This window comes from Danio rerio, chromosome 16 (assembly GCF_052040795.2).
Source record: "Danio rerio strain M-AB ecotype USA chromosome 16, GRCz13ab, whole genome shotgun sequence".
Lineage (NCBI taxonomy): Eukaryota > Metazoa > Chordata > Actinopteri > Cypriniformes > Danionidae > Danio > Danio rerio.
Window position 1 is genome coordinate 50,949,929 of NC_141036.1, and position 14,119 is coordinate 50,964,047.

Consider the following 14,119-nt stretch of genomic DNA (forward strand, 5'->3'; position numbering starts at 1 on the left):
GAAAACAGTATTTTATTGTACATTTTTACCATGAAGAACTACGGTATTTTAACGTTACTTTCATTATTACTGTATAGTATTTTACAGTTATTAAATGTTATTTTATTTAATTTAATAGTGCTACTTTATAATGGGTAAAAATGTTCAAAAATTGCACAAGTGTTATTTTAACTGTTCAAGAAATACAAGAAAAATAAAGAAACTGAAACTTTAACTTCACAATAAAGGTTTATTGTGTAAACCATGCTAACACAGTAGCAATTATTCAATATAACAAAGCAACAGAACACTAATAAACAATTGATCATTAAAACCAGTCAACAATTAATGTATCAAAAATTATCACAATTTTAAAAACAGGTGAAAATACTGCTACAAGACAGGAAATGATGAAGGCCAAATGATGTGGAAAGGGACAGTGAAAAAGGGCAGGAGCACTTCTGATGATCCTGCAAAAATGACAAGCAAAATCAATCACTGAAGTAAAAACTAATCATCCCTCAAACCATTTAATTCATTCAGAAACGAAACACTGCACTGTTGTTTATATATATATATATCTATATATATATCTATATCTATATATATATATATATATATATATATATATATATATATATATATATATATATATAAATATATATATATAACAGTTATAATATATATAACAGTTTTTTAAATAGTTTTTGTTGGTGAAATACAGTTTGTTGTCAATTCGAAATTACACTAACGTTAATGGGGAAAAGATCAGCGGGCATTGTTCTTGAAGATCGCTAGTCAGGTGTCCACACAGGTGTGTAAAAAATAAAGTCTCATCTTAACTTAATGTCCGACTCTGTATAGCTCGAATATCTGATTCCATGATCACACTACTAGTGCTTCCACGGATTTAAGAGGGGTAAACACAGTTCATTCTGACTTTAAGAGGCTACATATTTAAAATTAAATAAATAAAAATAATCTAATTTAACGTGACTAATGTTAATTAAATACTTTTAGGCTTTTAACACGTATAAATCCACTTCTAACTTACAGATAAGATTGCGTTAGAGAACATGAAAGCCGTGGGTGATTTTTAAAAATAATGCTAATGATGAGTTACTGATATTTGGTTTGCATAAAACAAAGTAATCACTAAGCATTCATTTTTGGCAAAATCTGCAGAGAGGCTCAGCGACACGAGGAAATGTGTTAAAGTTGAGTAGAGAACTAAAGAGCAGTCTGGCATGTCAGCGAGACAAATAAACATTTTATCGAGTCATTTCATACAATTTATTTATTTATTTTTTATACAAACCCTCTAGTGACATTTCCTCAAACTAAATCATCATGACGTTACTGTGCACAGCATCAGTAAAACGTTGAGAATAATTTAAATACTTAATTTGATTCTGATTACAAACTAACATTAAAGCTAAGCTTACAGAAATCCTGTATGCATGACAATATAAAGATGTATTACTCACTGATGTCGAAGCACTTCCAGGTCATCAGAGATGTAGACAGGACAGAATATGTGTTATCAAATGAGCTCTTGTGCAGCCTTTGTTGGACATCCAGGTAGTATGTTCACCCACACTGTAAGAAACAAAAACAGAAACAATTTATTAAAATGTGAGGGATAGTAAACATGTTTGGTCTACAGAGAGAAGAAAATGTTTAATTTAAGCATTGATCCTAATGAATCTATTTCTCAACTACATTTAACCTTATCACGGAAACAGCATTTTTGAGCTTTTAGACCAGGGGTGCTCAACCTTGTTTGCTTTAAATTAGAATTAAAACAATAAATTTCTATGTCAAATAAAATACTTCAGATCTAAATAAAGCAGGTGCTTTTACCTAAAGGTTCCTTCCCTCCAGTTAGTTTGGCTGCAAATCCCTCCACATCTGTGCTTTATTCGGTTTTTGTCTTAAGAGTAACTGGTGTCACATTCCAGGTTCATCACAATCTGAGCTAGAAAGACAATATGGCAAAAGACAAGACACATATAAATAAGTCTCAGAATAAAATATTTAAAAGGATATTTAACTTTTTTGCCACCATTACTCCATGTGTTTTAAATCCGTTTAAATTTCTGTTAAACACTAAAGCAGATATTTTAAAGAATGTTAGTAACCAGTAACTATTGACATCCATATTTGAACCAAATTTCTTTAAAAAATACGAGTTTGTGTTCAACGGAACAAATTAAATGTATAACTATTTTGAAACAAGTGGAGGATGCCAAAGATGCTATTATTTTCATTTTGGGGTGAACTGTCCCTTCAATTCAAGTGTCAAGCAATAGTCATAAAAACTGATGTGTCGCTTGAGGAAAACTAAATCAAGTACTTTCTTTGAACAAGCAGAATCATTATGCCATTGTATTCAGTGATTCTCTTTTACATTTTCCCACTATAAAACGATAGCTTCACCATGCAATCTATGTTAACACAAAAATGAATAGCATAAAATAACATATTGAACTAAACTTACAGTTTCCAGGCTGTTTAAAAAAAAAAAAAACATACACCCAGTAAAATTGCTAATAAACACAAAGACAACAGTTATAGAAAAAAATGTTTGTCTAATATTTACTCAGCACTTGGTAGGCAGATAGCATAGGCTTGGCTGTTTTAACACCAGATTTTTTTTTATCTTAGGAACTGCTGGAAGAAGAAAAAGAGGTTGTACATGAAACTCCTCACAACAAATCTGTGAACAACTTGACATTTAAAAATCTAATCAAAATGAGGAAGACATCAACATTACCTTGAATAATCAAGTGAGGAGAGATTGGTAGCATCAGTTTTTCAACATCAATTACTGTAGCTGAAAAACAGATTAATATAATAAGAGTAAAATAAGACTTAACATTAATTAATCTAAATCTATGGTACAACCATACCAATCTGTATGGGGTTAAAATACATCTGTACACAAATCATTCTCTGACCCCATCAATTTCTCTTAGAATAGGATGGATGGATATATATATATATATATATATATATATATATATATATATATATATATATATATATATATATATATATATATATATAGTGATAATGACTTTGGCTTATATCTGTGTACTCAGAACGTACACTCACTTCAGGTACACCTGAACACCAAAAATTATATGTACAATTAATGACACACTATAAATCAAGCTCATTAACATTATTGAGAAATAGACAATTAATATGTATTTTGTTAATATTAACGTTAGCTTAAAATAATTCAACTGCATTTAATTTTCAGCTCCATTTAATAAAACAGTTAAGACTCATTTCATTATGAGTTTAGTTTAAATAACTAACTTACAGTTGAAAAATTTCACCATAATGATAGCTTAGTCATAATGACTAACGTTATGTGAAGACCAGAGCTTACCTTAACGGTAAACGTTTAACTTTTCATGGTGACTTCGCCTTCATCTCAGTGTTGTGCTGAAATAGAGAATTCATTAATGCAGTTACAATAAGTTAAAGTTATGTTTTTTTCAGGTAACTTAACGTATGGTCAAAAACTCAGTCAAGATAAACTCACTGTATCTAATACCTCGCAAACACTACAATGACCGCCTGGCGTCTGTTATTTCTTGTTTAAAATACCGTTTGTTAACGGATAGCGTGACATAACATCCTACAACTAATGTCACTTAGTTAATTCTTTTAAATTACACACACAATACACAGAAATACTTATAAAACAATCATTTAACGGACAGAATTTGACTTTAAAACACTTACCGAGGATGAATTCGCTGGATGAAAGACGACAGGTGAATTTCAAATTAGGAGAGCCGTTGCCTGCATGTCGAGTCGTGTCCGTTCGGTTCTATGAATCGGCTCCTTAGTGAACAGTAAAGAATCGAATCCGCCTAAAACCGATTCCTTTTTGTATATGATTCATTACTATTTCGTTATACTGCTTGGCCACAAGCATTTATACACTAATTGCATATTGCTGAATGTGCTTGTGAACACGTGTGATCAAATAATTCCCGAGCAAACGGTTCAATTCGGTTCAATACGATTCAGAGTTGCTCGAGTGCTGAACCGAACCAGTGCAAACGTGATATTGATTACAATATGGTAACATTGTTTTTTATTCACTTTACCAGCGAAATTATTACATATATCTGACATTGACAATAAGAATAAAGTTCGTTTGAAGTGTTTTGAGAATTATATATAAATATATATATATATTTTTTTCTCCCAGAATTCATTTCACATCAACAAGCAAATGGTAATGGCGGATGAGAAAGCCCAGCTAATATTATAAATATTGCGTTTAATATGTCACGAAATGAAATTTTAACAGTGTTTCATGCGAGAATGTAGTTCTTACAAACTCAAATCTGTGGTTTATTTATAGATATCATGCGTAAATTTTAAGCGTGCTTTGCCGATAGCGGAGATTCTGACCTCCAGGGTGTCCATCATCACTCATGTATCCGGCGAAACGAGGTTATAATCGGCTAGACATGTGAGACTTGCCCCGGTCTTAGATGGCTCTATAATGAATGTGTTATAAAATTTAGTTTTAACCGTTTTTCATGCGGGAATGTAATGGTTTTAAACTCAAGTCTGTGGTTTATTTATAGAGATGGTGGGTATTTTAAAATATTGTTTTGAAAATGCGGAGATATGTGACCTCCATGGTGATGACGGGTGCCCAAACCTCATGAATCCGTCTAAAGCAGGCTGGTCATTATGACATTTAAGCTGACTTTGGTTTCATGATGAATCAAATACTTTTGTTCCAGTTTACGTTTTGGTTAAGCACAAAGTTATGTTGATTAAAAATGATTTAATATTTTCATGTTAACCTTATAAAATTAAGGTGCAGTACACCCAAATATGGAAAACCAGGGGACAGTTTTATGCACTGAACAGTCTGAAGAAACTGATTATTTTATTTTTCTTCACAAAATACTGTCAAAAAATAAAATAAACATAATAATAATAATATAAAGTGTGTGTAGAGTTTTTCATGGTCATTTGCAGTACTGTATTTAGATGCACAGTAACTGATTTTTTCCCAAAATTCATTGTAAAATCTGCAGTAGCATACTGTTAATCATGTTCACAGTATGGAAATGTTGAGAATACATTATCATACTGTGAAAACAGCAATATATACAGTAACACACTGTGCACAGCTTATACAGTAAACAACTGTTGAGAAATGCAGTATAATACCGTGAAAACAACAGAAATCGTTTACAGTGTATATATATATATATATATATATATATATATATATATATATATATATATATATATATATAAAATCTTTTTTTTAAATACAAGCTAAAAACTCCATAAAGTTGCTCATGTTGCACAGTAACAATAATAAATTATTATTATTATTATTACATTTCATATTTATATTATAAATTTATAGTTCAATATAGTGATCTTTCTTCAACTGCTAGATAGATTGATCAGATGCATTCCCCATTACACAAATAGTAACTTTAAAAATAGCCCCTCTAAAATTGTCCACAAAGCATAAGAATATTCAGCTGTGATGAAAATGTTTCTTTAGCAACATATTGTCATGCTTTCTGAAGGATCATGTGGCATTTAAATTTAAAATAATTCAACCGTAAATGACTACATTACAATGACTAATATATCACAATATTTCAATAAAAGTTCTGCACACAAAAAATATGAAAAATACAAAAATATGTAATCCAAAGTAAATAAATGTATACGTACAGCTTTGGAGTATTGAAGGGCGGCTATCCCCAGACACAAACACCACAGTGAGGTAAAAATGGAGTAACAGGTGTAATCTGGCACAGGTTTAGCCGGTGGTTCTTGCCTTATGTATTCAGGGGGCTGCACGAGGACCACTGGCTCATGCCACACTGCTTGAAGCTGATGACAGTCATGTTGAAATGCAGGATTATCACACTCAGGATACGCTGGAGATAAAGCCTCAGCCATGTCTGACGTCCACACTCCTTCTACACTGCAGGTATACTCTACGTCTCTTCAGTCTTTAGAACGAAGATCAAGAGAATTTTTCGGTAACTAGACCTTTGTGGTAACAGAGAACCACAGGGACCACCGTTTACTTGCACAGTTCCCTGCAGTGAATGTGGAAGGAATGGTTAGTTTTGATTATGTTGTTCGACCTAGTTATCTATCTTATTTTTTCACGTATAGGAGCAGGTGTGGAGCAGGTGTGGCCATTTGTGAATTTAGAGGGGTGGTCTGTCTAAATAAAAAGATATACGCACCCTCTAGTGGTTTTAAACCTTTATGAGTTTCTTGTTTCTCACATAATTATTGACAGGAATATTGACATAATTGGGTGTCATTGTGGCGCAGTGGGTAGCACGATTGCCTCACAGCAAGAAGGTCTCTGGTTCGAGCCCCTGCTGGGTCAGTTGGCATTTCTGTGTGGAGTTTGCATGTTCTCTCTGTGTTTGTGTGGGTTTCCTCCTGGTGCTCCGGTTTCCCCAACAGTACAAAGGCATGAGCTAAATCTTCTGTATTGTAATGTATGTGTGTGAATGTAAAGGTGTTTCCCGGTATTGGGTTAAGGCTGGAAGGGCACCCACTGAGTAAAACATATGCTGGATAAGTTGTCGGTTCATTCCGCTGTGGCAACTCCAGATTAATAAAGGGACTAAACTGAAAAAAAAAAGAATGAACAAATGATTATTGACAGAAATATTTTAAAGAATGATGGAAATGTTTAGTTATTAATATTCATGAGAAAGAAATATGATGGAGGTCACTACTGATTTACAAAATTCTTCAAAATATCTGCTTTTGTGTTCATTTGAGGTGGCACGGTGGCTAGCACTGTTGCCTCACTACAAGAAGGTCGTCGGTTGGAGTCCCGGGTGGGTCAGTTGGCATTTTTGTGTGGAGTTTGCATGTTTCTCCCGTGTACATGTGGGTTTCCTCTGGGTGCTCCGACAGTCCAAAGACATGTGCTATAGGAGAATTGGGTAAGCTAAATTGGCCATAGTGTGAGTGCGTGGGTAAATGTGAGAGAGTATTGGTGTTTCCCAGTACTGGATTTTGGCTGGAAGGGCATCCGCTGTGTAATGCCGGAGTAGTTGGCAGTTCATTCCACTGTGACGACCATTGATAAATAAAGGAACTAAGCCAAAGAAAAATAAATGAATAAATTTGTTTAGTAAAAGAAAGAAACTAAAAGAGTTAAGAAAATGATGACAGTGTGTTTGTTTTTGAATTATGTCTGGTTTCCAGTTGTAAACAGGTCAAATTAATAAATTATTTAATTCAATATCTTATTCATTTTAGCACTTGTATACTTTAAAATGCACTTTTATTATTATTATTTTTATTACCCTTAAATTGGAAGGTTTCAAAAGTGATCTATAGCAATGTCATTTTGGTTCCCCAAGTAAAACTTTCTTTTGAGGAAGTATTTCCTAAATTAGCCACTTTCAAATCTGTTCAGTTGGTGGTACATGATTTTAAATAAATTTAGCCAATATTATAATGGATGATTAGCCCAGAAGAAGTCTCAGAAAAATAAATATCACTCTTTCATTTTCTTTTCGGCTTAGTCCCTTCATTAATCAGGGGTTTGCGGAATGAACCACCAACTTATCCACCATATGTTTTATGCAGCAGATGCCCTTCCAGCCACAACCCAACACTGGGAAACACGTATACACTCCTGCATTCACACACATACACACTCAAAAAAATCAACTAGGCATGTATTGGATTTACAAAATAAAAATTTGTCAGATTGAAAAGAACAAATTAAGTTTACGTATGTTAAATGATTAATTCATGTTATTTGAAACTGAATCAAGAAATAATCAAATTAATTTGATCAGAACATGTTGATTCAATGAGACTGAGACGCTTCAAATCGACAACTCTCACTCTGGAGAGTCACTTGGCGCATATCAGTAGGTGGCGGTAGTGCGTTTGGATGTCACCATACGAAAACAACAAGAAGAAGTATCACCGCATGTTTTCGGCACAGTTTGGGAATTGGTTTTCCCAAGAGCTTGAATGTTATGCATGTTATGTTGTTGGCTATATGTTTCCAATACATTTTATACTTTTACATTTTGAATAGGAGTACCAAAGTGAAGAAAGCTGTTTAAACTCAATTGGTAAAAAAAAAATGATGTTAACGTCCTACAGGTATTGCTTGGGGATCAGTTTTCTTAAGAGCCAAGGTTATTTTGTTGGCTAAATGTTTCTTATACATTTTATATTACATATTACAATTTTGATATTATATAACATTTTCAGAATATTAAAGTAGAAATTTGTTCAAATGTGATCCAAAGACATGTGGTACAGGTGACTTGGGTAAGCTAAATTGTCCGTAGTGTATGAGTGTGTGTGTGAATGTTTCCCAGATGGGTTGCGGCTGGAAGGGCATCCGCTGCGTAAAAACTTGCTGGATAAGTTGGCGGTTCATTCTGCTGTGGCGACCCCGGATTAATAAAGGGACTAAGCCGACAAGAAAATGAATGAATGAATTTAAACAACAATATTGAACAAGACATTTATCTAGCTGATTTAACAAGACATAATTTTGTTAAAGTAAAGCTTTAGTGTTACATTGAGTAAGTTAGAATCATTTTAATTAGAATAACACAATACAAACACTTTGAGTCAATTAGTTGCAAAGAAGTTAGACTGACATATTGAAACCATGTTTTATCTACAAATGTGCTTTGTGTTCATACAACATGTTCAAAGCAGTTCAGGTTTACTTGATTGGATTAGATGCATAAAGGGTGCCACGATTAAATCATGTTCATTCAACAATTTTTTATTTGAGTGCACTATGGCCAATTTAGCTAATTCAATTTACCTGTAGCGCATGTCTTTGGACTGTGCGGCGAAACCAGAACACCTGGAGGAAACCCAGGCAAACACAGGAAGACCCACTTGGATAATAATAATAATAATAATAATAATAATAATTTCTCTAATTAAATTCTCGTTTGAGATATATTAGGAAAATATATCAACCAGCATACCAAAGCATTGTGTCCTCCCCCCTCTTCCTTTCAGTTTCTATGGAATATAACGGATAGGTAACAACCCACCTTTTTAAAAACTTTTCACGGTCACCAGCAGTCTGCACTGGCTGGATCGCTAAAGAACTACAAATCTGCCACTTTAATGAACTACAAATGCCATCATGCACTTCACTCAAACAACAGGTCCAGATGCCCCTTGATTGCAAACACACAGCTGAAGCAGTTTAGGACTAATCATTTGGACTATGTTGGACTATCTTTGCTTTACCTGTACCATTGCCTGCCTGACTACTTCTTAATAACACTGCACATGGATCCTCAACTCTGTTGCACTTGCGTGTTACAAAACCGATTTTTTTTTTTTTGTTTCAGGTGACTTTTTTTAGTTCTGCAATGTCTTCTACTTTCATTTGAGAGGTCTTTAAAGGAAGTGGAAGAGAAGGGTTTATCGCCAGTGAGGTGGTAAACCTTTTCTCATTCTGTGGTTTCATGCATGCAAAACATCTAACCTCAAACCAGCTCATGCCAGGAAGAGTCAGCATGCATTTATAGCTTGCGCACACAAATAAGCAAACCTCTACATTTGAGGATTTTCTTAACCATTTAAAAAACAAAAAAAAAAAAACATAATTTAAATGGAAATGACCAGGTGCAGATGCAAGCTGAGCTGCATACAATGCTTTTAAAGGGCACACCGTTAGGTCACAATTAGTGACATTAAAGTTACTAACTCTATTGGATGCATTGTGTCTGACATTTCATTCTCAGCTTACACATGCTAGTCTGCAGTCAGATAGTATTGCATTTTCCAGCACTTTTACTCTTTGTGATGTGTGGTCGAAATTGGCTTTTTATAAACTGTATCCCTTCCTACTCAAATGACTGCAAAAAATACTTGTGCTCTTATGTGATATGTTTAATTATTTTTTTTAAGGAAAACCGTAAATGTATAAGTTAAAGAGCCCCTATATTTGCATTAAAAAGGGTCATATTTTGGTTTTGGGGTCTCCAACAACAGGATGATATGCGTGCAAAGTCAAAAAACATATTCATTGTCTTATAATATGTGTTTATTTTACCTAAATATTTCAGCGACTCCCATATGAATCGATCAGCGGTTCATTTGTTCCCAAACCCGTCCTTAGCATGAAGCTAATCTGCGGTGATTGGTCCGATGACCCAGTCTGTTGCGATTGGTCAACTGCGTTCAACACGAGACAGCAGCCAGAGAGTATATAAGAACCCAATGCAGGAGTACAATAAATCAGTGCAGTTGCTCTACTCTTAAACCTAACCCCAAGTAATAACAATGAGACGCATTTAGTATTAATCCACACAGTGGTAAAAGCTGAACTATTTAGAATGTTGACCGCACCGTGTGTGAGGAACAGCTGATGGTGGCCATAGCAAAAGCAGACATCAGAGGATTGGCAGTTCAGAAACGCACTTATTCAGTTCAGAGACCGCAATTTTAGTGACACTTACATGTTATGATCTGGAGGAAGAAGAAACTGGTCTATATGAACTGTAACAGAGCGTGTGCACGTCTAGAACGTGCTGACGTGAGACATCTGCTTTAGCGAATCAGAACAGTCAGACGCGTTCACGTCCGCGCGGTTTATAAGAATAAAAGCCTTTGAATATTTTTCCAGACACATTAAGCTGATAGAAATTAGGCAGATAATGTTTATATGTTCATCTTAATGCCAACCGTGTAAATAATTATCGATAAGATGCTTATGAAAAGCCGTTGATTGTTTACCTTCAAGCTTTGCGTGTGCCAGTGAAACAGCCTGTGAGCGCCAGAACACACATATCATGTACATCTCGACATGGCAACAGGGTTTTCAGCGCTGTGTGCGATCTCTGGGTATTCTCCCATTACTTTAATCCAGAACACCGGCAGAGTTGTTGTCCTGAACACTGTTTTAAGGCCGCCGTCATTTACGATCTCCAGCAGTTGGTCTTCTTGCACGGACATGCTGGATTCAGCTGATTTGTTGACGAATTGGTCATGTATCCATTCCCTAGCCGTTTGTGGGTCCTTTGAGGTTGGGAAGTAGCGCTCAAACTCCTTTAACAGTGAAGATTGATGATTGTGCACCAGCTTGGTGAGTGAGGGCGCAGGCTCAGTCTCACACAAAATCCCCGCTAATGTTTGAAACTTGTCCAATATGCCTCAGTTTGGCTTTAAATGCAGCTACTTTATCTGCCAACTTAAAGGGCCATGAAACCCCCTCGTTTCAGCAGGGTGTTTTCACACCACTTTGGAAAAAGTCAGAAAAGTGGGCGTGTCCAGCTCTGTTTAGGGGGGAGTGTCGGAGGAACTAAAGTGGGAGGGTGTGGGAGTGTCTATTTGGGCACGCGCAAGTTTCAGAGTCAAAATACACACAAACACACAGGAAAAAGTGATGGTGTTTAACCTACATGGACATCTGTAGTCGAATTATTTGCCAAATTATTAAATGGTGGACTTTAACTGCAGTTTGGCTCTTTCATTCAGGGAATTCATTCATGCCCCTCGCGACAAACGAGATATTTGATCCGAGTAACTGCTCTAAGCGTGTATTTTTCATGCAATGTTTGATACCGCACGGCGAATGAGAGAAAAAAAAAACTCAGCATTTCCCGGAAACTTAGATGCACACGGCAGGTAGCGTCAGAAAGCCGCGTGTGTTATTCCGGTCACAAAATGCGGTAAAAACCCTACACGAGGTTAAAGTTTGGTTGTGGTGCGATACGAACAAACTGAAAAAACAAAGAGCACTGCTCGCTCACTTACCAAATGTGTAGAGACAGGACAATCACCAGCAACTAGAGCCGCATCTTTATGAAGAGAAGACTACAAGCGAATCCGGATCTCAGCGTTTTCAGATGAGAACAGCTCTCAGTTAAACAATGTTCCTCCTTAAACACGTAAGTTATTGTTGTCGAGCGTCGCGTACACTGTAATCCACACGTGAGTCTGAGCTCTCACAGAGAGAAAATGAAAACGAAACTTAACTGTAGCAAACTATAAAAGCAACACTTCACGCTTGTTTTGCCAACACAACGTGGTGTGTCTGTAGTCTAAGCACTAATGAATAATATGACAGTAATGAATATTAATGAAGTTGCACAATAGAGCGCGCTGATTGGTTTGAACCAAGCCTTACTCATGCATTAATGCATCACACTGTAAGACGTAATAAGACACACTCTGGCACAGACTCCCAGTCTGCACGCTGGAATACACGCTATTATGTCATGGCCGTGACGCAGCTTCAAAAATTCGTTTCAAACCGGAAGTACGAATTTGCTTGAAATAACGCAAAAACAACCAATTTACACTTTTTAGTGAAATATAGGTGTCTTAATAGTGTTTTTAGCAGTGTGGGACACATATCCGACTGTCAACAGCTCAAAAAATGTGTTTAGGTGTTTCGTGACCTTTTAAAGATAATTCATTCTTGTGCGGCCTGGTACTGATTGATCCACGGACTGGTACCGGTCCGCAGCCCAGTGTTTGGGGACCACTGCTCTAAACTATGGCTTGGAATGGCTGTAGCTCAGAGTTTTGAGTAGTCTCGTTTAGTCCTCCATAAGGGTGCCCAGATGCCTCGTTTTTCCCCCATGAAAGTTCCTTATTTCCCAGAAAAGTTTGTTATTTCGGCTTACCATGAGAATGGTCCAATCAAAGCTAGACTAACCAAACAAGCATTCTTGCATAAAAATAATATCAGTGGCAGAGAGCGCTGTTGAGTAATTTTTCAACCTTTCTGACTGCACTTTCATTTAATAGCTTCTTTCCTAGCACTTTCACTTCCATCTAGCTTCATATTAATCATTTATGTTTTATTTTATTACCCTCTGGACTCTGCGAAGTTCCTTAAAGTGTGTGAAAAATAGTTCCTATGTAATGGTCAATCAAAAATATCAGCAGCAGAGGGCTCTGTCGAGTAACTTTTCAGCTGTTCTGACTGCACTTTCATTTCTTCTTTCCTAGCACTTTCATTTCCATCTAGCTTCATATGAATCCTTTATGTATTTTATGTTTTATTCTCTGAACTCAAATTTCATTTAAGTGTGAAAAATAATTCATATGGAATGGTTTATTTAAATAATCACCAGCAGAGGGCGCTGTTGAGTAACTTCAACCATTCTGAATGCACTTTCATTTCCCAGCTTCTTTCCAAGCACTTTCATTTCCATCTAGCTTCATATTCATTCATTCATTCATTCATTCATTCATTTTCTTTTAAGCCTATTCCCTTTATTATTCTTGGGTTGCCACAGTGGAATGAACCATCAACTTATCCAGCACATGTTTTACACACCGGATGCCCTTCCAGCTGCAACCCATCACTGGGAAACATCCATACACGCTCATTCATACTCATATACTACGGACGATTTAGCCTACCCAATTCACCTACCACGTTTTTGGATTTGTGGGTGAAACTGGAGCACCCGGAGGAAGTCACTGCGAACATGGGGAGAACATGCAAACTCAAGACAGAAATGCCAACTGAACCAGCCAAGGCTCAAACCAGTGACTGCTGTGAGGCGAACATGCTTCCCACTGTGCCATCGGGCAGCCCTAGCTTCACATTAATCATTTATTGATTTATTTATTTTTATGGCTCTCTAAACCCTTTAAAAAAAGTTAAAGGGCTCTATTTTGACGGTCCAAAACGCAGGGCGCAAACGCTTTCAGAGCATGTCAGAACGCATTTTTGCTAATTTAAGGACGGGAAAATCTGCTTTGCGCTGTGGAGCATGGTTTAAAGGGGTTGAGTTTATTTTCTTAATGAGTTATAGGTGTGTTTTGAGAATAAACCAATTAGAGTCTCATCTCCCATTCCCTTCAAGAGCCAGCTGTGTCGCGCCAGTGGAAGAAATTAGCATTTCACTAGCAAACAGTTAACAGTTTTTTTTTTTTAACAGAAAACTTAAACAGAGCATCTACTGCGTAAGAATGAGAGATAATGGATCTACTTTCACATTCGCTCTTGGATAGGGAAACCTTTACGCACAGACATCAATTAGTCTATAAATAAATAATTTTGTTTGTTAAGCGCAAATATTCGTTTCAAAACTATTTCTAAATTCAGTTCTAATTTCCAGCAAACAAA

The 14,119-nt window shown here is 35.9% G+C and overlaps 1 long non-coding RNA gene across 3 annotated transcripts; it reads right to left on the bottom strand.

The window, feature by feature from the left end:
• Positions 1-209: 209 nt before the first annotated feature.
• Positions 210-5,215, bottom strand: LOC147840411 (uncharacterized). 3 transcript variants are annotated; one of them, XR_015512216.2, is made up of 7 exons: positions 3,739-5,215; positions 3,380-3,435; positions 2,756-2,815; positions 2,582-2,649; positions 1,843-1,957; positions 1,467-1,578; positions 210-449 (listed from the first exon to the last, which is right to left on the bottom strand). It is a non-coding gene; the product is annotated as an uncharacterized LOC147840411 (long non-coding RNA). The 3 variants fall into 3 exon arrangements; XR_015512215.2 differs by having other exon boundaries at positions 2,582-2,652; XR_015512217.2 differs by lacking the exon at positions 2,582-2,649.
• Positions 5,216-14,119: the final 8,904 nt, after the last annotated feature.